The sequence below is a fragment of the Lycium ferocissimum genome, unplaced genomic scaffold, assembly GCF_029784015.1.
Source record: "Lycium ferocissimum isolate CSIRO_LF1 unplaced genomic scaffold, AGI_CSIRO_Lferr_CH_V1 ctg1649, whole genome shotgun sequence".
NCBI lineage: Eukaryota > Viridiplantae > Streptophyta > Magnoliopsida > Solanales > Solanaceae > Lycium > Lycium ferocissimum.
The window spans coordinates 38,319-62,607 of NW_026716629.1; the positions used below are offsets into that span (position 1 = coordinate 38,319).

General features: G+C 39.3%; 1 pseudogene; it reads left to right on the top strand.

The window, feature by feature from the left end:
• The first annotated feature begins 15,073 nt into the window (after positions 1-15,073).
• Positions 15,074-22,632, top strand: LOC132042605 (succinate--CoA ligase [ADP-forming] subunit beta, mitochondrial-like; annotated as a pseudogene).
• The last annotated feature ends 1,657 nt before the right edge of the window (positions 22,633-24,289 follow it).

The window sequence follows — 24,289 nt, forward strand, 5'->3', positions numbered from 1 at the left end:
ATCAATTCTGGAAGCTGAAGCCTGAAGGTAATGACATAATGAATGTTGTCCTTTTATGGAGTAACTGTTCACCTAATCATGCTGGTCCTTCATCAATTTGCCATTTGTCCTCCATACAATTATATTTTTTTTTTCTTGTTTTTGTGGCTAAATTTATAAGCTGATTAAATTGTCTTAACAAAAATCATAAGTTAGTTATCTTCAGTTTCTGACTCAACTTATAACTTTTATGGTTATAAACATTTATTATATTGTTTGACCAAGGTTTTTATTTTTATTCTGAATAAAATTTTGTGATTCTCAAAATACCTTTCTCTTCACAAAACTTGTAACTTTCTCTTCACTCGGTATTTATCGTTCCTGTATACTATTTTTAAATTCATAATTTTATTAAAAAAATTAAGCGTATTTTAACAAAAATGAAACGCAGTTTATTGACACTTATTATCGAACACACTAACAACATATTAGCAATTTTAACACTTCTATCCAAATACGTAGTTGCTTAATTATAAAATCAGTTTCATCACTTAAAACTGTTTTTCGACACTTAAAACTTACCTGCAAATCGTACTTATATCAAACTTTATTAATTTATTATAGTTTATAAAAAATTTAAAAAGGCGAAAAGATGTAGAGAGGTAATATAAAATTGATAACAAAAAGTTGGGTGATGCCCTTATTCAATGTTCAAGAAAACGGTCGTTTACCGTTTAAAGATGAACTCCCAAGCAAATGAATAAAGCATATTATCTCAATTAAGTTTAGTTTTAATTTATTTAGTTTTAAGCACATGAATAATAAATTTAATCTATCCATTCCAAAGGGATGCTAAAGTGGAAAGATAGCCAGAAATGTATCAAGACCCAAGTTAGGGGTTACACCAAAAAAAGTTTTCCATTTTCAGATAATGAAAAATAAAAAAGACAGGTCATGACCGACGCTCGGTGGGACAAATCAACTTAAACATGACTCAAACTTACATCACTTTCATGATCTTCAATTTGTCACCTCTTAATAACAAGCTTCTATTGCTACTTTAAAACTTAACGCAAGTATAACTAGAGTTTAATTGCAACTACAAGTCAATTGGGAAAGTTTTGAGCGTTATAGTTTTCCAATTTACCTAAATATGAACATCTCTTGATTAATTTATATTTCATTTCTTGACGAGTGTTTGCATGCCTGTTGGAACGAGGAAAAATTAAAAAAGAAAAGATTTGAAGGGTTTAATTACTCAACTAACATACAAATAAAATATTTTATACACGATATACAATCTAACACTAACGACCCCCCAAAAACTACTACTGTAATAATCTAATTTCCCAACCACAATACCAAATGTAATTAGCATTAACAATATTAGAATGAATTTAGTTTTTTATTCCCTTTTTTTTTAAGGGTTTCCTTCCTCTGAAAATTATCATTCAGCAACAACTTGCTCATTGAAAAATTCATTTATAATTGAGCGTTCACCTCCAAACATTTCATAAAAAATACTACGGAATTCCACTCACCTCAACAAACACTTTTTTCAAAAACTCAAAAATTGAAAAAACAATTGCAGCATGAATATGGAACAATAGAAAGTAAGATGACCAAATTAGGTTAGAAAAAAAAGAATTTTAAAAGAATAAATTAACACCTTGTTTGGATGGTAGTTACCTATTGTATTGCAATATTATATTGTTTTGTTAGTTTAAATACAATGTTTTTTGATTTATACTTAAATTTTATTGTACCGTGTAATCCATTATTATTGTATTGGGCTAAATTCGTATAATACAGCTGGACTAATGCCATTGCGACACGTGGCAAAATGAATAAGTCAAGACACACTTTCACCGGAGGTGGCTTCATTGTACCGGAGATACCGCTAGGACGGGAAGACTGTTGGAATAGCTCCGGAGGAGAGCTCAATAGACTGCCGTTACAAATCAAGCTTAACGTTATCCGTGTGGGGTCTTAATGGTCATTATTGCGTATTTAATGCTCATTATTGACAGGGGCGCAATACATGGAATATGTGGCCCTAGCTCTTAGTATAAATAGGGATTGGCATTCCTATTGTAACACACGAAATTCCAGTGCAATACACAACATACAACATACAGTCGTTATATTTTAAGTTCTTCTTTGATTTATTACGTCCCCGATCACAAATTTGACCAGAGGAGTTAACACTGGATTCTAACAAGCCTCAGGCTATTTCTTAACTTTTCTTTGTTTACATTTCGTTTTATATCAACTTTACTTGCATATTACGTTGCTTTACTGGTTACTTTGATCCAAGTATCCTTGACCACGAACACAAATAAAACTAAACCATTTTCCAAGTAAACAGTTTGGCTCCCACCGTGGGGCCAGGACAGTTGTGGTTGTCACTGTGACAATTGTTTGTCTTACTACCTTTTCTTAAGTTCCGTGTTTTGCTTAAGTATCCGTTTTAGGTATGATAGGAGCAAGTGACGACGCGAACACTGGAAGCAAGTCAGGCAACACTCCGCTAGGTCCGGACGGTTTGCCCCTCCAAGTACCACTAGGAGGTTTGCAGCCCCTGAATACATGTGAGGAGGCAACCAGAGAAGAACAGGACCATCGCACTACGAAGTTCCCACCGATGAAACTCCTGGTGAGTCAATCCAGATCCTGAGGGAACAAAGTCATGCGATGAGAAAGGAACTAGAACAGTTGAGGCAAGTCGTCGCTTCCCTTACGTCTGTTCCTCAGGCCGGAGTTGCGCCTCCCGGCATCACCCCCATGACTCCTACCAATGGAAATGTCACCGTCTGTAGCGGACAAAATGTAGGGAGGAACGGAGATACCTCCAGCAGTGAGTCTGCCCCCGTCGATCCCTTCCAAGCTGAAGTCAAGCAATTCATGAGGGAAATCACAGGGAAAACAATGAAACCGCCAAGGAAGCCGAAAAGAATACTAAGGAATTCCGAAAGCGCTTAAATCAAATTCTTGGGGCTCCCCCGGTTATAGAGGGCTCCGATGCAAAGAAGTATATTCAGAGGGCATATAAACCAGAAGCCGCTCCAAAGTTGATCTCGAAGAGATTCAAGATGCCTGACATTCCCAAATACGATGGGACGACAGATCCATATGAGCACATTATGGCTTACACATTAGCGTAAAAGGCAATAACTTAAAGAAGAAGGAGATCGAGTCGGTGCTAATCAAAAAATTCAGCGAGACTCTCGCCTGGGGGCTTTGATGTGGTACTCACAACTGTCAGAGCACGCAATCACTTCTTTTGCCATGTTGGCTGAGACATTCATCAAAGCTCACACCGGTGCAAGAAAGGTAAAAACTAGAAAGGCAGATATTTTCCATATCGCGCAGGGAGAATCAGAATGTCTCCGAGACTTCATCACACAGTACCACAAGGAACGCATATTATTGCTTGCCGTACCGGACGAGTAGGCAACCGAAGCTTTCACCAAGAGTTTGAACACCTAAAGTTCAGATGCTTCCCGAAAGCTCAAGGAGAACCTTCCGGATTTCCACGCTACTACTTGGGAAGATGTACATAACTGATATGAGTCGAAGATCCGGCCGAGGACGACTTGCTGGGGGCTCCCTCGGTAGATTTCCTAGCAAAGGCGAACAAAGGTTTTGGGCTGGATCGAAATTCATCGAAGAATCATTTCCAACCTTACCCACCTCCGAAAACGGCCAGTGGCGGGTCAAGCTACCGATCATTGGAAAAATTGAATCCAAGCAAGAAAGAGAACCCCAGGAAGAACGGTCGCGGGCTACAGCCTAAAAGCAATCCTTTCGGGACCGCTTTAAAGGGGACAGAGTATCCTAAACTCATAGATTACAACTTCACCATCAACAAATCTCAAATGGTGGCCATTTTGAAGACCCATCAGTCATCACGCCCTCCTAGACCATTGCGATTGGATCCCAGTCCTCGAGATCAGATGGTTTGGTGCGAGTTCCATGGAACCCCTGGGCACAAAACTACAGACTGCAGGCACCTCCGGGAGAAAGTGGCTAACATGCTCGCCAGGGGATATCTACGGGAGTATCTGAGTGAAAGGGCGAGGAATAACTATGATAGAGACGGACCACCTGAAGAGAAAGGGGCACCCGATGTTCCTCCACATGTCATCAATATGATGGTTGATCCATGATCTCCAGGACCAGCTTTACCGTCTCCAGGAAGATGAAGATCTCGGTAACACCGGAAAAAAAAAAAAAACTCAGGACTTCTCAGATGAGGATTTGATTACCTTCTCCGACGAGGATGCGGCAGGCGTTACTTTACCCCACAACGACGCCTTAGTTATCACTGTGCTCATTAGCAGCTGTCGGGTGAAGTGGGTAATGATTGATCCGGGGAGTTCGGGTAACATTCTTCGTTGGAAAGTAGTGTAAGAAATGGGACTTCTGGAGAAAATCAGACCAGCAGCAAGGACCCTTGCTGTCTTTAATATGTCTAGTGAAGTTACCAAGGGAGAGATCGATTTGCTAGTAGACGCCGGCGGGTTATCAAAATAACAAAATTCTATTTAATCGACGATGATATGAGTTACAATGCAATCTTCGGGAGGCCTTGGCTCTACGACATGAAAGCTCAACTCTCAATTTGTTGCTTAAGTTTCTTACTCCGGCGGGATCAGCAGACAGGGAAAAAATGTATCGAAAGAGATGTTCACGATCGAGGAGGCTGAAGTAGTTGGAAGTTTAGCTGTGCCTGATCAATAGCAATCACATAACCCGGGGCCCACATCAAACGTAGTTCACTAGATCCCATTAGAGAACAAGAGCGATATAGGACCGAAAGAGGTTGAAGACAAATACGGAGTCCCGAGGTATCTTGGGCCACCTAATGATTCAGACGCCACTAAGTCTACGGCTAAGGAACTCGAGCAGATCGTCTTGCATCCGGATCTACAGGAACAAAAGGTATACCTGGGCATGGGGTTAACCCCGAAGCTTAGGGAAATAATACACAATTATTTAAGAAATAACAGTGATTGTTTTGCCTGGTCCCATAAGGATATGACATGTATTCCCTGAGATATGGCAACCCACAAGCTCCGGGTGGACCTCAGTGTTCCGTCTGTGCTTCAGAAGAAGCGACCCATTACCGAAGTCCACAACAAGTTTGTCAAAGAAGAGGTATATCACTTGTTAAATATAAGATCCATTCGGAAAGTTAAATACCCGGAATGGTTGGAAAATGTAGTTGTAGTTTCGAAAAAAGGTAATAAATATATATTTAAAAGACCTCAATAAAGCATGCTCGAAGGATTCATTTCTGCTGCCGAGCATTAATCAAATGATCGTCGCCACTGCCGGTCATGAAGCAATGAGTTTTCTCGATGCCTACTCTGGGTATAACCAAATCAAGATGCACCCAGAAGACCAAGAGAAAACATCTTTCATCACTAATTTTGAAACTTATTGCTACAATGTAATGCACTTTGGGTTAAAGAATGATAGAGCCATTTTCCAGAGGCTCATAAACAAAATGTTTGTGCAACAAATAGGCAAAACAATGGAAGTATACATTGATGACATTTTAGTTAAGAGTCTCCGTACAAGGGACCATCTTAGTCATTTGCAGGAAACGTTTGAGGTCCTGAGGCTATACAACATGAAGCTAAATCCAAACAAATGTGCATTCGGGGTTGGATTCGAAAACTTTTTGGTTTTTCTTGTCTCTCAAAGAGGGATAGAAATAAACCCCGGAGAAGATAAAAGCTATCGAGAATATTCCAGATACCCTGAAGGATGTAAAGGAGGTGTAGCGGTTAACGGCCGCATAGTCGCGCTCAGCAGGTTTATATCCCGATCTTCATAGAAGTGCCATAAGTTTTTCTCTTTTCTCAAAAGAAGAACGACTTTGAATTGACTTCGGAATGCCAGCAGACGCTTCGACATCTCAAGGTATACCTGTCTTCTTCTCCACTCATGTCAAAGCCAAAAGACAGTGAGCTTTTATTGGTTTACCTGGTCGTTTTTGTAGGTAAGTCACGTCCCGGTACGAGAAGAGTAAAGTACACGCTTCTCGTCTATTATGCGGCAAGGTCGTAACTCGGGGCCGAAACACGGTACCCTCTCCTGGAAAGATTGGCCTTCGCACTAGTGATGGCTTCGCGAAAGCTCTGGCCATATTTCTAGTGCCACCCGATTGTTGTTGTGACCACGTTCCCTTTAAGGAATGTGCTTCACAAGACTGAATTTTCGGGACGATTGGCAAAGTGGGCAGTTGAGTTGAGTGAATTTGATATTGAATATAAGCCTCATACTACGATCAAGTCCTCAAGGACTTCGTGGCTGATTTCAGTCTGGGTGTGGCTCCCCATACCAAAAAGGAAGCCTCTCTGGTGCTTAGGGCTGCACCCGAGGTATGGCTGATTTACACTGATAGAGCATCCAACGTAAAAAGGACAGGGCTAGGCGTAGTCCTCCATACCCCTAAGGGGGAAATCCTGAGGTAGGCAATTAATAGAGTGCCCCTAACTAATCATGAAGCAAAGTACGAAGCTTTGATTGGAGGTCTCGAGCTAGCTCGGGGACTAGGTACAAAAGTCATTGAGGCTAAGTGTGATTCCTTGCTGGTAGTGAATCAAATACATGGAGTATTCGAGGCCAAAGAGGAGCGCATATTGCGGTACCTTGAGAAGGTACCTGAATTAGTTGCCCTATTTCAAGAATGGATCGGTGAATATGGAAGTGGACGCACTTGCCAATCTGGGCTCCTCAACGAAGTCTTTAGGCTTAAGTTCTGAATCAGTGGTCCAGTTATTACACTCAACATTAGATCAAGCAGGTTATAATGAGATCAATTCCAAAAGCCTGGTTTGGGATTGGCAGAATGAATTTCTAGACTACCTCAATCACAGGATGCTACCGGAGGACTCGACGGAGTCACGGGCTTTACGAGCTAAAGCAGCTCGATATTGCATCGTGGACAGCCTGCTTCACCGGAGATGTTTCTTCTATCCAATGGCGAGATGTATAAGTCCTGGAGAGTCTGACTATGTAATGCAAGAGGTCCATGAGGGGATTTGCGGCAATCATTCAAACGCGGAGTCACTTACTAAGAAATACTTCAGGGCTGGATATTACTGTCCTAGAATAGAGGAGGATACGAAGGCATTCATCCGTAAGTGAAAGGCATTCATCCGTAAGTGACAAGTGTCAGCGGTATGCTCAAATGCTACATCAACCAAAGTAGTGAGTCAGACGTGATTTACCCTCGCCATTCCTCAAACGGGGACGGGACATAGTTGACTATCACGTCGTAGGACCCGGTCAACGCGGTTCGTACCGATGGTAACCGATTATTTCTCCACCGTGTGCGGCTGCAGATAACGGAAGGTCCGAGAGAAGGAGGTGATCAACTTTATTTGGCAGCACACAATCTGTCGCTTTTGCGTCCCGAAGGAAATAACTTGTGATAATGGCCTATAGTTCATAGGGTCCAAGGTCACCAAGTTCCTTGAGGATTTGAACATCAAACGCATAACCTCTTCTCCATATCACCCCAATGGTGACCAGAACCAACAAACAAAACTGTCATTCAGAATTTGAAGGAGAAATTAGAGGACGTCAAAGGAGCTTGGCTATCAAAGTTACTGGAGGTGTTGTGGGCTTATAGAACCACAACAAAGTCTAGCACCGGAGAAACTAAATTCTCCTTAGTATATGTGGCAGAAGCGTTAATCCCGGTAGAAGTCGGTAGTCCCAGTTCAAGGTATATTCGGGCACAAGAGCAACCCAATACGGAGGCGATGCTGGTACAATTGGACTTATGTAAGACACATATATCTAGCATACGTCCAGATGGTCACCCAAAAGCAGCGGATGGAACATTACTACAATCGTTGGGCTAACCTCCGACACTTTAAAGTTAGGGACTTGGTCCTTCGGAAGGTGACGCACAATACCCGAGATGCTAGCATCGAAAAGCTCAGGCCAAATTGGGAAAGCCCCTTTAAAGTAATTGGCATTGCCGGGAAAGGGTCGTACCAACAAGAAGATGGGGATAGCAATAAGCTCCCAAAACTCTTTTTCCCTTCATTTGATTTTTGTCTTAATTGGGTTTTCCCAGCTGGGACAGCGCCTAACAATTGTTCAAACGTTTCTCTGGGGCCATTCCACAGTGCTTGGAACTTCATTCTTTACTCCCAAACACTGGGGAGATGTCACACCCCTACCAGGAGTATGACGGGCTCCGACCCGTAGACCGGGAACCACCTGACTTATCCGTTACTTTGAACATTATAAACCATAACTCAAGGAACACCTGCACGCAGAAAAGGCCCAACATAGGAATATCCGATCATTCAGCACATATGTACATATGCGGACCGATAAGGTCGCCACGACACAGCGTATATCATAAAGCCGGCAAGGCTAATAAAGAAAGCATTAGTAGCTCAAAATAAGGCCGACAAGTGCCACTAATATATTATACCATAATATGAACCGGTGGAGCTACAAAACATCTAACTGTACACACACGTCTACGAGCCTCTACATGGAATACAAATGATCATAAGGACAATACCAAATAGACTGCAGCTCCGAAGAAAGTGGAGTGCTCCCCGAGAATCACAAGACCTACGGTCCGATCCGTCTCCCCGCCCACCTCGGCGGCACGAGCGCGCCGTCCACAAGCGGACGCGCACGAATAATGTACCGAGTATGTAAGACATGAATAACAACATAATATAGATATGAAAGGGAACATGGAATAAATGAGATAACTCGTACATCCGGATGCCTCATAAGTGCGTGTCACGCATGCTTAACCTTTAAAAAAAAAAACTTTTTCTTACATACATATATATAATATCATCATCATAACGTACCCGCCTTTTCAGACTCGGTAGGTAACGCACCCCCTTTCTAGACCTAAGTGTAACGCACCCGCCCTTTCGGGACTCGCGTGTAACGTACCCGCCTTTCGGGACTCGGTAACCACGCCCTTTCGTGACTCGTGTGTAATACCAATTGATCGGTTGCACAATAAAGCCGTACCCGGCCGACTATAGCGCGCTCTGTGAGAAAATACATACATATATATAAAGCACGCATGAGAGCCAATCAAAGCCACAACTATATCGGAGCGACGTAAGGTCGTAGCCTCCGATTATATTATTGGATCAATCATTATCGTTTATCCCACCTGAAGGAACAATTATTATAAGGAGAGATCAACAACAATGAATAAAATCGAGACAATCATGAAATAAGCTCAATAATCTCATAATAGTATTAACATCATAAGCTTTGGAATTTCTAGAATTAAAATCATAATCATCATAGAAATATTCTCATCTTTAACATCGTCATTCGTATTGTAAAAACATGTCCGTTGTTGTTGTCATAAAAGCTTATAGAATCATAAATCTTTGAATTTTAAAAATAGGAACATTTTGGAAAATATTTATGGATTATCAAGAAAAAAGTCATGCCTTTGAATCATGAACTCTAACTTTTGGAAGTAAGAAGGTTATGAAACACATGTAAGGAATTATAACATGTGAGTTTCTAGAAATAGGATCATCGTCATCATAAAACACGTTTATCTTTAGCATCATAAGTTAACTCCATGAATCATGAATCTCTAGTAAGAATATTCTTGGAAAACATTTATGGATTCACACAGGGATCATGGGACATTTGGAAAACACCTATTGGATTCATAAGAAAGTTTAATCATGCCTTGTGGCGAGCGGACTAGCCTTAACATACCCGGAAGATAATTTCTCGACTTCCAACTTACTTCCGTTCGCAATTCACTTAAGATCATTCGTAGCCTCGTAATCTACATATATGACCATTCATACTATTGTTAGGCTCATCGTCATACGCTCGTCTTAAACCCTTAATTTAAATCGATTTAGAATCTGCCGAAATTCGGGCAGCACCTCCCCTATTTATATGCCTAGCCCGAAATCATAATATCAACAACCAATCAACAATAACAATACCAACATCATCAACACCATTATCCATACCAATACATTTCCTAAAACATCCCACACGATGTTTTTCAAATTTCTCAACTAACCAACTTGTGATACAACTATTTAATAACTTTATTTCCGTAAGGAAGCCGAAATTAATACCAATAAGGAGAGATTCATACCTTTTCTTTGTTAGAACAATAATATCTCCAATATCCACCTTGAATCCAAGCCAAAATACACCGCAAAACGATACTATAAGCGCGACTACACGTTGCCTGGACCTCGATTAATATTCCGTCACTTGAAATTACTCAAAATCCTCACTTTTGTGAGGTAAATATGCTCTCTTGCTTGGCTGAATTTTCTGGAATATTTGGGAGATTTTATGACAAAAAAAAAAAGGGGTTTTGCCCCTTATATAGGCTGCCAAAGTCGGGCAAAGATCGTAGCACCGTAACGCCGCCGTTTCTGCTCTGTCAGCTGAATTTGTAACGTCCATAATTCTCTACTCCGATGTCGTATCGACGAGCGGTTTATTGCGTTGGAAACTAGACTCGACGAACTTCATTTTAGGCTTTTGTTTCACTCCAAAACACTTCATATGCTAAGAGATATTCGTCCCTTAATTTGGACCAAAGTTTTCATACGAAACTTTACCCATCCTTTCTCCAAAGTCGTACTACTCCCCCTGCATGATATTTATCATTTATTATACTTGATAATGGCCATGTTCTTGTGTTTCAAAATAGTCTTTCCCGATTACGACTTACGAGATCGTAGTTCATCCTTTACTTCATTGTTACATACTTCCCATGGCTTGTACCTTTTAAAACTTCATAGGACGTCTCCGATACTCCATTACAACGGTGAAGTACGTGGCATGCTCATACTCTGAAAGTGCCGGGTGTAACAGGAGAGGGGCTATATATACACATATACTCGTGTGAGGCTGTATGACTTGGCCACAAGCAAAAATCTAGCCAAAAACCAAAGCAAAAGTCGAAATCAATCAGAACCGGGGACTGCCTCGAAAAAGGAATAAATACATGTAATTAGACTGACCACAATAGATGGTAGCCGTATTTCAGTTTTGTAACTTAAGTGAAAGTTAAGGGAATCAAATAAAATTTTCCTTTTTATGAAAAATCTTTGCCATGGAAAGCAAGTACATTAAACGGATGCAATTTATGTCATACCAAAAACTTGTGACAAAATGAATTAGAGACGTCCTTTTCTAAAGCACCGAAAAATAAGGGCCCTCTCTTATGTTAATAAAACTTCTTCCAAAAATAAAGGAGGAAAGAAGGTTAAGTTCAGATATAATAGCAACCGAACGAAAATTTTCCCGGCATGCTAACCAGAAAGGCTAAATATAAACCTCACAGGGGGCTGGCAGTTTGGGAGTATAAGAGAAAAACCAAATGGCTAGAATTCTGAGATCGCGAGGTTAAAACCTTTCGGACCGAAATCCCAAGACTTTAGAGTCACTGGTTCGGTTATCTTATCATTCAAAATCGAGGGTTAATAAGCCTTATTCGGAGAATTAAAAAAATGCAAAGGCTAAATAAAGAACAATTCATGAAGATAAGTGTATTTTATTAAAGTCTCTCCGGGCTTATAACACCGGAAGACAAAATTAAAAAAAAGTTACGGAAGTCGACCGGTAGGCTCGACTTCGTGAAGGACCAATCGAAGCTAAAAGTGTTTGTATGAAACAAAAAGATAAACATGGGCACGCATGCCCGAGAAATTGAAAAGTCTTAAAGATGCAAATCGCCCCCGTCATGAGGAGTGATCCCCGGTTTCTCACTAACGGAGCTGCAGTCCTCGAATGACCGGAAGTTCGCCATTACAGATTCAGTGGCCATAAAGTCCATGTCGGCATCCAATATAACCTTGGTGAGATCCAGTTTCTTGTCCAAAGCTTCATGAAAGGAGTCTCTACGAGACTTCAAAATGGAAAGGTCACGAACCAAGCTGGCCTGGTGCTCTTTGGCAGCTCGGCACCATTGCAGTCCTTTCCATCATGCTCGGAGCTGGGCTCAGAAAGCCTCTGAACACCTTAGTTTCCCCCCTAGCGGTCTCTAAGTTGCTTTCCAGGAAACCGATCCTTACTTGAAGGTTTTGTTGATCAGAGCTCTTGACCAGAAGGGACTCCTCTCGCTCGTCCAGCCTTTGTTTAACCTCATCATAACTTAGCCGCAGTGAATGCTTCAAGGACTCCGAATCACGGCACCTTATCCGGAGCATCTCTACCTCACGGGCAGTTGGCGATTCTCCGCTGCTATCAAGTTTTCCATCGGCAACTTCCCCTCTTCAGCTATAGCAGTGGTGGCGGTGGTATGGCTCTTGAGGATTTGGTCAGCGAGCTGGGCCAGTAATGTTTTCAAGTTAAGACCGAGGGACTCGGGCTTAACAGAACTCTCCCCGGGATCAGTGACTTTGAGATATGCTACCAAGGCGTTAGTCGGGGTTGGGACCAGGCTGTGCCCCGCTAAACTCAGAAGGCTCCGCTCCCCGGGGGCAGGGGGTTCTCATTCTCTTCATCAATATCCACCACACAGTGACTGGCTGTACTTCCCTCCATGCCTCGAGAAGTCGGTGCCAAGTCCTCACTCAGGAACCTATTTCTTCGGCCGAAGTCCCAGCAAGTTGCGTAGGGTTACCAGCCCTGCGCTTCCGGTCACCTGAGTTTCGAGTGGTGGCAGTCATGATGTTGGAGAAAGCGGGGTTTCACTCGAGGGGATTTTTTGGGCTGATGACCGCCTCGTGGGGATACCTGTACGAGATCAAAGGAAGGTCATGAGGAAAGGAGGAGAAGTATACACGGAAGATTCGTGGCGGGGGGTACATTATCTTACCATGGTTTTTTCCTTTTCACCATTTGGCTGTAAGACTTCTCCAAGTCTTGACTATCTCCAAAGTAGCACGCAGCAGGTCCATCACGCAATCAAACATGGCTGTAAATAGAAGCAAGTTGTTGAGCACGCCCATAAAAAGTACGGGTAAGGAAAAACAGCGCGGATTCAGACTTACGAGTATGGTTCCAGGCTTCCGGGAAGGGTTTTGAGGAAGCACGGTAGAGAAAATCTATTTGAATCATAACAAATCGGTCACACCAGCCCTGGTCGAAGTCGTCCTCGGCACTGGATATCAGCCCACAGGATCGCTGAGGGAATAAATGGATCATTCTGCCCTGGACCAAACGTAGGGAATAAAGTTGCATCAAGTGGTCGATGGTAAAGGCGAGCCCGGCGATTAGCAAGGTTCTGCATGCAATAAACAGTCCTTCATAGTTGGAGGGGAGGGGGGAAGCTCGCCTAGGCAGACCTGATACCTTCGCCAGCAGGTCTCAATCAACCAAGGATCCGGTGGTGAAAGAATAAGTGTGGACCATGGAGTATCTCTCAACGTGGATGACTCTTCCATGCCAACTGGGAGGACCACAACCTCGGGTCCCCACAATCCTCAAATACTTGAGGGAGATTTTCATTGGTTATTAACGAACTGATCTCGCCTACTGATTCGTGGCTTGTATCAATCCGGATGTCACCCAGCTATGCACAGTCCAGGGGTGGAATCTCTGCAGCGAGGGACCCCATGTCGATTTCCATGGTGGTACAAATCTCGGGAACTTTCCCTTGCCTTTTGATAGGAGAACTCTCAGAGGAATGAGAGGAGGAAGGAAGTGAATGCATAGGGTTGTTCAGTGATAATGCCATGATAGGAATTTGGTGTGTTTTTCTTAGGAAAAAGTTTATGGCTTCTGTAAGGAAGGGTTGATGCGTAAAAGGAAGGTAATAATTTGCATGAATGAGGTAAACATGGTAAAGGATTTGAGTTTATATAAGGAAGGGAGATCTTTGAATTCCCTTTAAACGAGGCGTCACCGGTCATTTCGAAGAGTCAGTCGCCGCCTTCCATGAATAGTGACATTTCTAGTGATTTGCGTGACGATTGAGGTAATTTCAAGTCTTTGTTTCCCACGCAATCATATCAAGTTCGAACCTCTTCCACTTCCCGGTCACGACTGTTGAAATCCCGAAAAGTGGGGGGACTATCTGTATTGTGCTAAATTCGTATAATACAGCTGGACCAATGCCATTGCGACACATGGCAAAATGAATAAGTCAAGAATGAGTCAGCACACACGTTCACCAGAGGTGGCTTCATTGTACCGGAGATACCGTTAGGACCGGAAGACCGTTGGAATAGCTCCGGATAAAAGCTCAATGGACTGCCATTATAAATCAAGCTTAAGGTTATCAGTGTGGTGTCTTAATGGTCCTCTTTATTGCTTGTTATTATTGCGTAGTTAATGCTCATTATTGGCAGGGGCGCAATACATGGAATATGTGTCGCTAGCTCTTAATATAAATAGGGATTGACATTTTCATTGTAACACACGGAATTCAAGCGCAATACACAACATACAACATACAATCGTTATATTTTAAGTACTTCTTTGATTTATTACGTCCCCGATCACAAGCTTGACCGGAGGAGTTAACAACGGATTCTAACAAGGCTCAAGCTATTTCTTAACTTTGTTGTGTTTACATTTCATTTTATATCAACTTTACTTGCATATTAAGTTGCTTTACTAGTTACTTTAATACACGTGTCCTTGACCACCAACACAAATTCAACTAAACTGTTTTCCAGGTAAACAGTTATGTAACAATAAAAGTCTCATTTTATGTAACAACCAATTTGGTGTAATTGTATCATATCTTATTAGGGAAACAACCTCTCGACCCAACAAAGTTATGGGCAAGTCTGTGTATATCCTACCCTCCCCAAATTCTATTTGTGGGAATACGGTGAGTATGTTATTGTATGGTACCTTATTATTATTTTTCTCATTTTTGTCTTTATTTATTATCTAATGACTCCATTTTATTATTTACTGCTTTATTATAATAACTCTATTCCATACCCTATTTTAACTACAATCTATCCTAATATTGTATTCATGAAAACAATAGCCTACAGAACAACACGATACATTGTAAAAACTAACATTCATGTAATCTCAGCTTCCGGCCCAATTCCACTGCCCCTTTCTCTCTCACTGCATGCTTTTAAGGTTTCGATTTGTCGAAAGTTTATAAAGGATATGAACAATGGTTAAAGGATTGCTTCGTAAACTTGGCGCTCAGTCACTCACCCTTGCCGGTAAATGGCAGCAACAACAGCTCCGCCGCCTTAACATCCACGAGTTTCAGTTTATATATACTTTTTCCGTCCTAATATCTTGTTATTGATGCTGCATATGTCTTTATTACGTACGCTCTAAAAAAGAAAATAATATCTAAATGCAGAGGCGGACCTACGTGGAAGGGTGGGAGTGCACGTGCACTCCCACCCTTCGGAAAAAATAATGTATATATATGTGTATATACCTTGAGAAATTATTATATATTTAATTGTGCACTCTCATAAACGAAAGTGTCTTTGGGACTCGCTGATTGCAACTGTTGCTTCTCTTACATGTCACCTCGGATCGAATCCGAATGTCAACTTTAATTATTTTTGTGAGCCTATTTTTAGAAAAACAATAAGCATTAAATGAGCTCGCCCAAATTTGAACTTGTCACCACGTGTTACATGACCCTTAGCCACTGAGCTATCTCTTTCATTTGCTTCACTGCTTAAATTTTATTTATTACACATATTTGACCTATATACTTGTATTTTCGCCACTGCTATGCTATTAGTGACCGGTCCAACATAGTATTATCCCTTAGTCATCATTAAAATTTTGGTTGGCATTTATGTTAAGATAATAATGCCCCTTCTGTTTTAAAATCCTGGGTCCGCATCTATCTAAATGTCAATTTTGATTTAGCACTCTGTTTGCATGGTTGTTACATATCATTTCATAATGTATCGTATTTAATATTCTATCGTTTTCTGTCATTACATAGTGTCACACATGGGATAAACCTACAAGCAAAGTAGGGTACGGGGTAAGCTACTATAAAAAAGATAGGATAAAGGATAAAATAAGATTTTAGATAATAAGTAAAGAAAAAAATTAGAAAAAAATAAGGTAACGACGCGATCACATCAAACTGATTGTTACACAAAATGGGACTATTCGTCGACTCGTCGTTGCATAACGATGGATTCGATACGATACAATAAATTTTAAGTAACAATCAAAACAAAAATTGTATTTAAAGTAGCAGCATAATACAATACAATATGTAACAACTATCCAACCAACTTTTCAATATCGGGAGTACAAAGGAGAGATATGTTGCATGTAAAGGAACACGATATGATAAAAGAATCAGATTGACTATTTGCATGAATGGATCATTTGAGTTGTTGTATGACTGCTAACTATTAAGCAATCATTTGCTATTTGCAAAGTTTGTGATGTATATTATTTGTGAAGTTGCCGAGAACATAATTAAGAAAATAAAAGTCTACTCTCTCTGATAAGTTAAGCTTTTAGACAGGATGGTCACACACTTTACAATGGTATCAGAGCAAGCAGAGGTCCGGGGATCGAATCTCACAGCCAGCCATTATCAAAAAGAATTTCCACGTGCTTGGCCATGAAAAAAAGAATAGGAGACGTGTTGAGAATATAACTAGATAAATAAAAGTCCGCTCTCTCTAATAGCTTAAGCTTTTAGATGAGATGGTCACACATTTCAACAACAGTTTTGGCTTGTTTATAATATGCTGCTGATGCGGTGTATATCTCCATTGCTTAGGATCTCAATCTGGTATATCTGGAAACTAATAGTAGAAAATAACAATCAAATTATCAATTTTGATCTATTCTGACTTTTCAAAATTTGAATATATGAAGGAGATATTTTTTGTAAATGAAGGAACAGTGTGTGACAAAGAAGGTTCAGAAAGATTTTTTGGAATGGAACATTTGTGCTGATATGTGGCTGCTAAATCTAAAGCAATCATCTGGCATGTTGTGAAATTTGTGATGTTGAATGATGGTTAATTTTTGCTTATTTATCAAACTAGGGAGCTGAGTTGATGGGCAAATATGGGATTAATGTTCCAAGAGGTGTTGCTGTTACTTCCCTTGGAGAAGTGAAAAAAGCAATGCAAGAAGTATTACCCGACCAAAATGAGGTAGTTCAAAATGCAAACAATGCTTCCTTTAATTAGTATTATCTAATGTATGAGTTTAATTTACAGCTGAGGACAGTGTAAATGATTTCTGTTTTCTCTTTTGGGTGATCCAGGTGGTTGTTAAAGCACAAGTCCTTGCTGGTGGACGTGGCCTGGGAACTTTCAAAAATGGGTTTAAGGGTGGTGTTCATATTGTCAAGGCTGAACAGTCTGAAGACATAGCTGGTATTGGAGATCTGCCTCTACTAGAATTGTTGTATGACGGGATCATCATGCTAACTAATAGACCTTATGTTGTTTTAGGTTCTGAGGAAAGCCTTTTGGTCCCAATAGTATATTTTGATTCCTCTACTAACCAAGAATTGTGCTATCCCTGTTCCGATAGGGTACGTACGCTATTTGATTTTCTTTATTTGACCAACTTCACTCCCTCCATGCTGATCTTCTCTATCTCTTCTTATTTTGGTCTGTTTCCGCACTAATGACTCTAGGTGTTCAACAAAGGTGGCATTGAAAAGAGCTTATTTTATCTTTATCCAGATAAAAGGTAAAAGAAAGACGAACAGAGCTTAGTTTGTGTGACTTCTAGTTGATAGACTTTACTGAATCATTAGTATCTTGCTTGTTAGCTTTCCTGGAAAAAGAAGATAACTGTGCTTTTTCTGGTATCATTTTCGTCCTGTGAAGGCTGCAACATAAATCATTTTTAAGATCATAAGAGGCCCAAACACAAAGCATAGTGTTATTTTACCTTTGGCATCTTGGGATTCTTTTGGACTTTATTAAGTGTTTTTGCACTGCAACTGTGAGTGCAGATATTTTCTCTATTGACAAGGAAACTATGTTGTTGTTTTTGTTGTCTCAAGCGATTCTTTCCCATGTTAACTTTTTTGTTTTTTTTTTTTATTAAGGAAATAGAAATTGTAATGATCTTTAAAGTTATTGTGGTGTGTGTCGCATCCTTGCAATTGAAACTGATTGCAGAGGCATTTTTGGCTGAAATGTGAGCTGGTAAAAAATTATAACATTGTTCCTGAAATGGAGCCTGGAAGAAAGTGGTTTGAAACTGTTAAGATTGAATTCTACATGTCCATAGTCAAAGAATACGCTGGACCTGTTTATCATGGGCTATTTCAATAGTGTCCTGGAGAACTCTTATCATAACTTGTAGTCTTACAAGCATGAGCATTGTTTGCATTGGTAACTTTAGGATGTCACTGTTAAAGTACTTTTAAAAAATTTACCATTTTGTGCATGCTTTTGGTCTTAGGTAAGATGCTCAGACAGATACTTGTTACTAAACAAACTGGAGCTCAAGGAAAAATTGTCAGCAAGGTTTGCTATCTTTATCCCCATTTACTCGTCAAACATATAGCATGATAACTCATAAAATCTAAGATCGTTAAGGATGTCCTCACTTGACTTTGTCAGTTCACTCCCTTGTTTGATTTACAGTTTAAGCCCTTCCATGATCAGCTCCTTAAACCCTCTTCTATTTTATTAGATTATATTCAAATGAAGTTTCTTTCAGAGAGGATTTGCTTGCAAGTTCTATTTTACTTAAGTTTTTTTTTGTGGCAGAAAAAAGATACAACCTATAAAGAATTCTGTAACAATCATGCATTCCGCAAACAATATTTTGTCCTTTTCGATATATAAAAAAGCAAAATTTTGTTTTCGAAGAGGTAGAAATATATTTGCTAACAAAAAGTTTTTGAGTTGGTAGAGAGAAATTTTGTTTTACTTCAAGTTTTATGTTTCATAAGTTGACTCAAATTTCAGCCCTTGTGGAATACAGATTAGTGATTAACATCAACAATGCCACAGTTGAATAATATGTTGCTTGATGTCACTGCTAGATATTATTATCGTTAGACAAAAACATTCATCTTATATTGGCAGTAGGTGTAATTTTCTTATTAAACAACACTACTATAGTATTGCTACAGTGCCATTAACACCAGCTGGGCCACTGCTAGTACTAAACTACTAGCAGCTGGGATTTCTAATGTTCTTTTGCACAAATTGATTGCAGGTTTATCATTGTGAGAAGATGTCCCTTGTGAATGAAATGTACTTTTCTATTACACTTGATCGTGCAACTGTTGGGCCTATAAGTTCTAAAACTTGCTTGGTTAGTTTAACATACGCGTTGAATAATGTTAATGTTTGAGTTAGTTCAAAATTCATAAATGCATCACTTCATATTCGCCCAAGACAATGGTGGCTGCCTAAAGAAATTAAAAGTCGAAAGTTAGAAAGTATGAAATAGTCAAAAATGAGGGAAAAAGATTTTTCTTAAACACCTTATTTCGATATGAATGTTTGTCCATCTTTCTCAGTCGGTGCCAAAAAAATGTCCACTCTATTAGAAGGGTAACCTCCAAACATATTATATTTTACAGAATAGTCATATGTAGATGGTGCATGCTTGCTATTTATACTTTTTTCTCTGTCATATTATTAGATAACAGAGTTTCATCTGGCATATTTTCCCTTTATTAAGCACCAAACATGGTGCTTTTTCAACTTTGCTTTTGTTAATCATGTGAAGGCAGATGAAGACATTCAATCTAAAAGCGAATAGTAATTGCAATAAGATTTTGACTGGAAGATGAACTAAAACTGATTTAGAAACATGTCTGCACTGTATATCTTCCATCCTAAGAATGTAGTAGCTTTAGTCTTGCTTGGTAATTGATTGCATATTTATTGTTAAATATCAACTATGGCAGAGATGTGTTATCTTACTTCATATCTGGTCATTTATGAGTAGGTTTCTATTCGTCCAATTCACTCTCATCTCTAATTGAAGATCGAGTCATGCTTGCTATTTGCCTTGGCCCTTTGGACGACTTTCTAAAGCATCCAATCGTAATTGACAATTCTTAACTGCTTATCTTTTAGGGTGGTCAAGCAAAAGGAGAAAAGCAGATAAATTGGTTCCATTCCACTTCAAGAGCAAAATGGATTTGATTGCCAATAATTAGAAATTACTGGATACAGCCCTTTTCACTTTAAGTTCTTTTTTAGTTAAATGGTTTTGTGGCGCAGTTATCTCCAAAAGTCTAAGTTATACTGCTTTTAGTTATGAAGTTGAAAAAATAGATACTGTAAAATTGCCTTTGAGTGCACCATTTCACTAAGCTGCTCTTGCTTTCTGTGCTGCAGCTCATAATTGCCTGTTCAAAGGGAGGTACCAGTATTGAAGACTTGACTGGAAAATTTCCTCACATGATTATAAAGGTTGCTTTTGCTTCAACCTTCAAATCCAAACTGTAGCAATTTTGTTTTCGTACTATTTTTCTCAAGTTATAAAAGTTATTCTTTCTATATTTGCAGGTTCCCATTGATGTGTTTAGAGGAATCACCGACAAAGATGCTACGAAGGTGGTCGATGGTCTGTCTTCTAAAGTAGCTGACAGAAGTGATTCAATTGAACAAGTGAAAAAGTTATATAACATGTTCTGTGAATCTGACTGCAGAATGTTAGAGGTGAGCATTTTATCAATTATTTAGCTCTTTCCTAGACCCTACTGTTCCACTTCTACACATTTAGGGGTTGTATAAAACATGCCATTAAAAGATTTTCTTTTCTCCCTATGTTCTATACTGGTCTTTATTGCGTACTGGGCAGATCAACCCTCTTGTAGAAACATCTGATAACAAGTTGGTAGCTGCTGATGCTAAGCTCAATTTTGATGATAATGCTGCTTACCGCCAAAAAAGAAATTTTTGCCCTCCATGATTCATCACAAGAGGATCCCCGTGAGGCATTCCTTAGACTTTCTTTTGAATGGTAACATGCTTCTTTTATCCTATGCAAGTATATACAAGTTCTCATTTTGGGCTGGCCATTATTTAACTCAGGTTGCTGCTGCAAAGGCTGATTTGAATTATATTGGCTTAGATGGAGAATTTGGTTGCATGGTGAATGGTGCTGGGTTGGCAATGGCTACCATGGACATAATTAAGCTCCATGGAGGGACTCCAGCCAACTTTCTTGATGTTGGTGGTAACGCCTCTGAAGGACAAGTATGTCTGATTTCTTGGTAGTACATCATGAAAAATGCTTTTGGTCAGTCATGTTTTCCAGATATTATTCTTAATAATAACAAATCAACTCTTGTCTTTATAAAAAATAAAGATAATAAACCAAAACTTGTTCAGAGCTGAGTTTCAGTTTTTGACGTCAATGTGTAATTTTCTTTCAAAAGTTTAAATTCCTAGATGCCTTTAACTTCTCCTCTTGTATTTGGAGTAGGTTGTGGAGGCTTTTAAAATTTTGACTTCAGATGAGGAGGTAAAAGCAATTCTGGTTAACATCTTCGGCGGAATAATGAAGTGTGATGTGATAGCCAGTGGTATTGTCAATGCGGCCAAACAGGTTAGTCTGTTTTGGTTTTGGTGATTGATCAGGGTTTCTTTGGGTCAAAGATGCGTTCTCTTTCGAAACCAGCTTTTGATGTCTGGCATATTCCTCACTGGACATGATAACGGAAGGCTCATTTTATTTTTCCTTTTTCTAATCCTCTTTCCTGTTAATGATTTGTCCTTTCTGAAGTTCCTTTGACTCACCATCCCACCACCCCCCCCCCCTCCCCCAATGAAAAAAAAGGGAAAGAGGAGGAGAGGACTAAAATGTATAACTCCATCTATGATCTCAAGCCTGCAATGAAGCTTCATGCATATATGCTGATTCTTCCATTTTGTCTTAAGGTTCGACTGAAAGTGCCTGTGGTTGTACGTCTTGAGGGTACCAATGTTGACCAAGGGAAGAGAATTCTAAAGGTAAATTCTGAACTTCATCCTCTAGGCAGGAACTTATTTTACTGGAACTTTGCAGCTGCAAATCTTTATTCCATTGGAGAACTCAGTTTCAAGAGGTAATTGCCTTCTGCCCCGTATATCTGTGCAGGAAAGTGGTATGAACTTGGTAACTGCTGAAGATTTAGATGATGCGGCTGAGAAAGCAGTCAAAGCAGCAGCTAGTTGAGTGAAAACGACTGTTATAGTTTTATTTCTTAGCCTTCTGTTGGCTCCCTTTTTGTTAGGAAATATCTGAGCGTTCTAGTTTCAAGTGTACAAGAGGAAAATATAGGGATCACGTTCTTCTTGTTAAGACTTAGAATAAGCTTTGGAGTTAATTCAGCTGTGACCTATGGTCCTAGTGATCTTTCCCGCTCTTATTTACCCTTTTTTTTGTTGTTGATGGTTGTGTTGTTTCCAACTTGAGAGTTCCCTTCTAGGCTCTAGCCCTTGGCACCATATTTCTTTGTGGTCTTGTCCATAAACTTAGAATACGCCTTTTAATATCTGCCAGAAAACATGGGAACAGTAATTACACCGATGATTAAAGTTGTACAAATCGATTTGTTCCTTATCCAAGAATTCTATTTGATGTGTCTTTGTTAATTGCTTCACATACTTTATGTGTAGGGCAAGCATTCATAATCGAGTTTCGTATATGTGCTAGGCAGTGGTTGAATTTGCATGGAGTTGAATAGCTATCATTGAATGAAAAATAGTAGTAACACTGTATTTCAGTTGTATTTCATTTCTATATGTATCATATATTATTAAAAGTGGAAGCTTCTAAGTTAAAAGTTAGATTACCAAAATGTCCTTTAAAAGTTGATATACTACTATTTTAGCTTAACCCAAATAACCAAAACCTCTCTCCTCACGCACTAAGGATGCAATTTAAAGTCTGTGTATGTTAATTTAAATAAATTTGAGTCGGGGGTTTTGAATTTATTGTAGGCATTAAATCTTATAACTGCAGAAATAATATGCTTCTTATGCCTTTCTCATTCTTTGCTTCTTTTAGCTTCCATCCGTTAGATACCCTTTGATATTCTGTATCAAATTGTACAAATTGCACACACTTCAAGTTACTCAATTAGTATATCCTTTTGTCTTTTGTCAAATCATTATCTACTAATAATTTTCTTCCTCTCACCACTTTCTGCAACAATTTGAGGTAATTTACTTTCGGGAAAATACATAAACACCCCCCCCCCCAACCAATGTATACTCGGATTAATTATGACGCACCCAACCTTTGCGGGCGACCTATTACCCCCTGGCCTTATTTTTTCTGTATTTTTATACTTTTTTCGGCTGACATGGCACAATTAAAATTCGAAGCCCAGTTGCACAGTGGAGAGTGTTGCACACTCTCCGCCACATTGGAGCCACGTCAGTGCCACGTCACTGCCACGTCTTCTTCTTCTTCATCATCATCATCATTTCAAGAAATCAATCAACCCATTTTCCTCCATTAACACACACATATTCAATTTCATCATCAATCATAAAAAGCTTATTTTCAAGAAATCAACCAACCATATTCTTCCTCCATTAACAAAATCAACCAACCCATTTTCTTCCTCCATTAACACACACATATTCAACCCATTTTCTTCCTCCATTAACACACACACATTCAATTTCATCATCAATCATACATATCTTTTCAAGAAATCAACCAACTCATTTTCTTCCTCCATTAACACACACACATTTAACCCATTTTCTTCCTCCACAAAATTATTCGAACTCGAACGGAACCAGCTCTTTTTGTTACAATATGTTATTCACTGCAACAATATGAAATGTAAAGAACTTAAATTTCTAGCTCTTTTTTCTTTAACAAGACCAATTCTACCCATCAAGAAACATACTTGAAATTAAAGAGAAAAAAAAGGTGGTTATGAAAAAACAAACCTTTATATGGATGAACAGAGTCACAAGAAATGGAACCCAAATTTTGGCAACAAAAAATCCAGCTAAATTAGACGAGATATTATCTATGATACAGCAAATAAAAAATTTCAAAAATTCGTAAATGGAAATGAAACAGAGATAATGAAGGACGAAAATTGTTGCAGATCTATATATAAGCTATCGAAAAAAAAATGGAAATTGCTTTAACTTGATAACAACTGAAAATGGAGAGACAAGTTACGAATCTGAGAAAGTTTGTTATTAATAGCGTGGACTGGTTGCCCTTCAATGTGTCTGTGTTAATGGAGGAAGAAAATGGGTTGAATGTGTGTGTTAATGGAGGAAGAAAATGTTGGTTGATTTCTTGAATGATATTTATGATTGATGATGAAATTGAATGTGTGTGTGTTAATGGAGGAAGAAAATGGGTTGAATGTGTGTGTGTTAATGGAGGAAGAAAATGGTTTTGTTGATTTTGTTAATGGAGGAAGAATATGAGT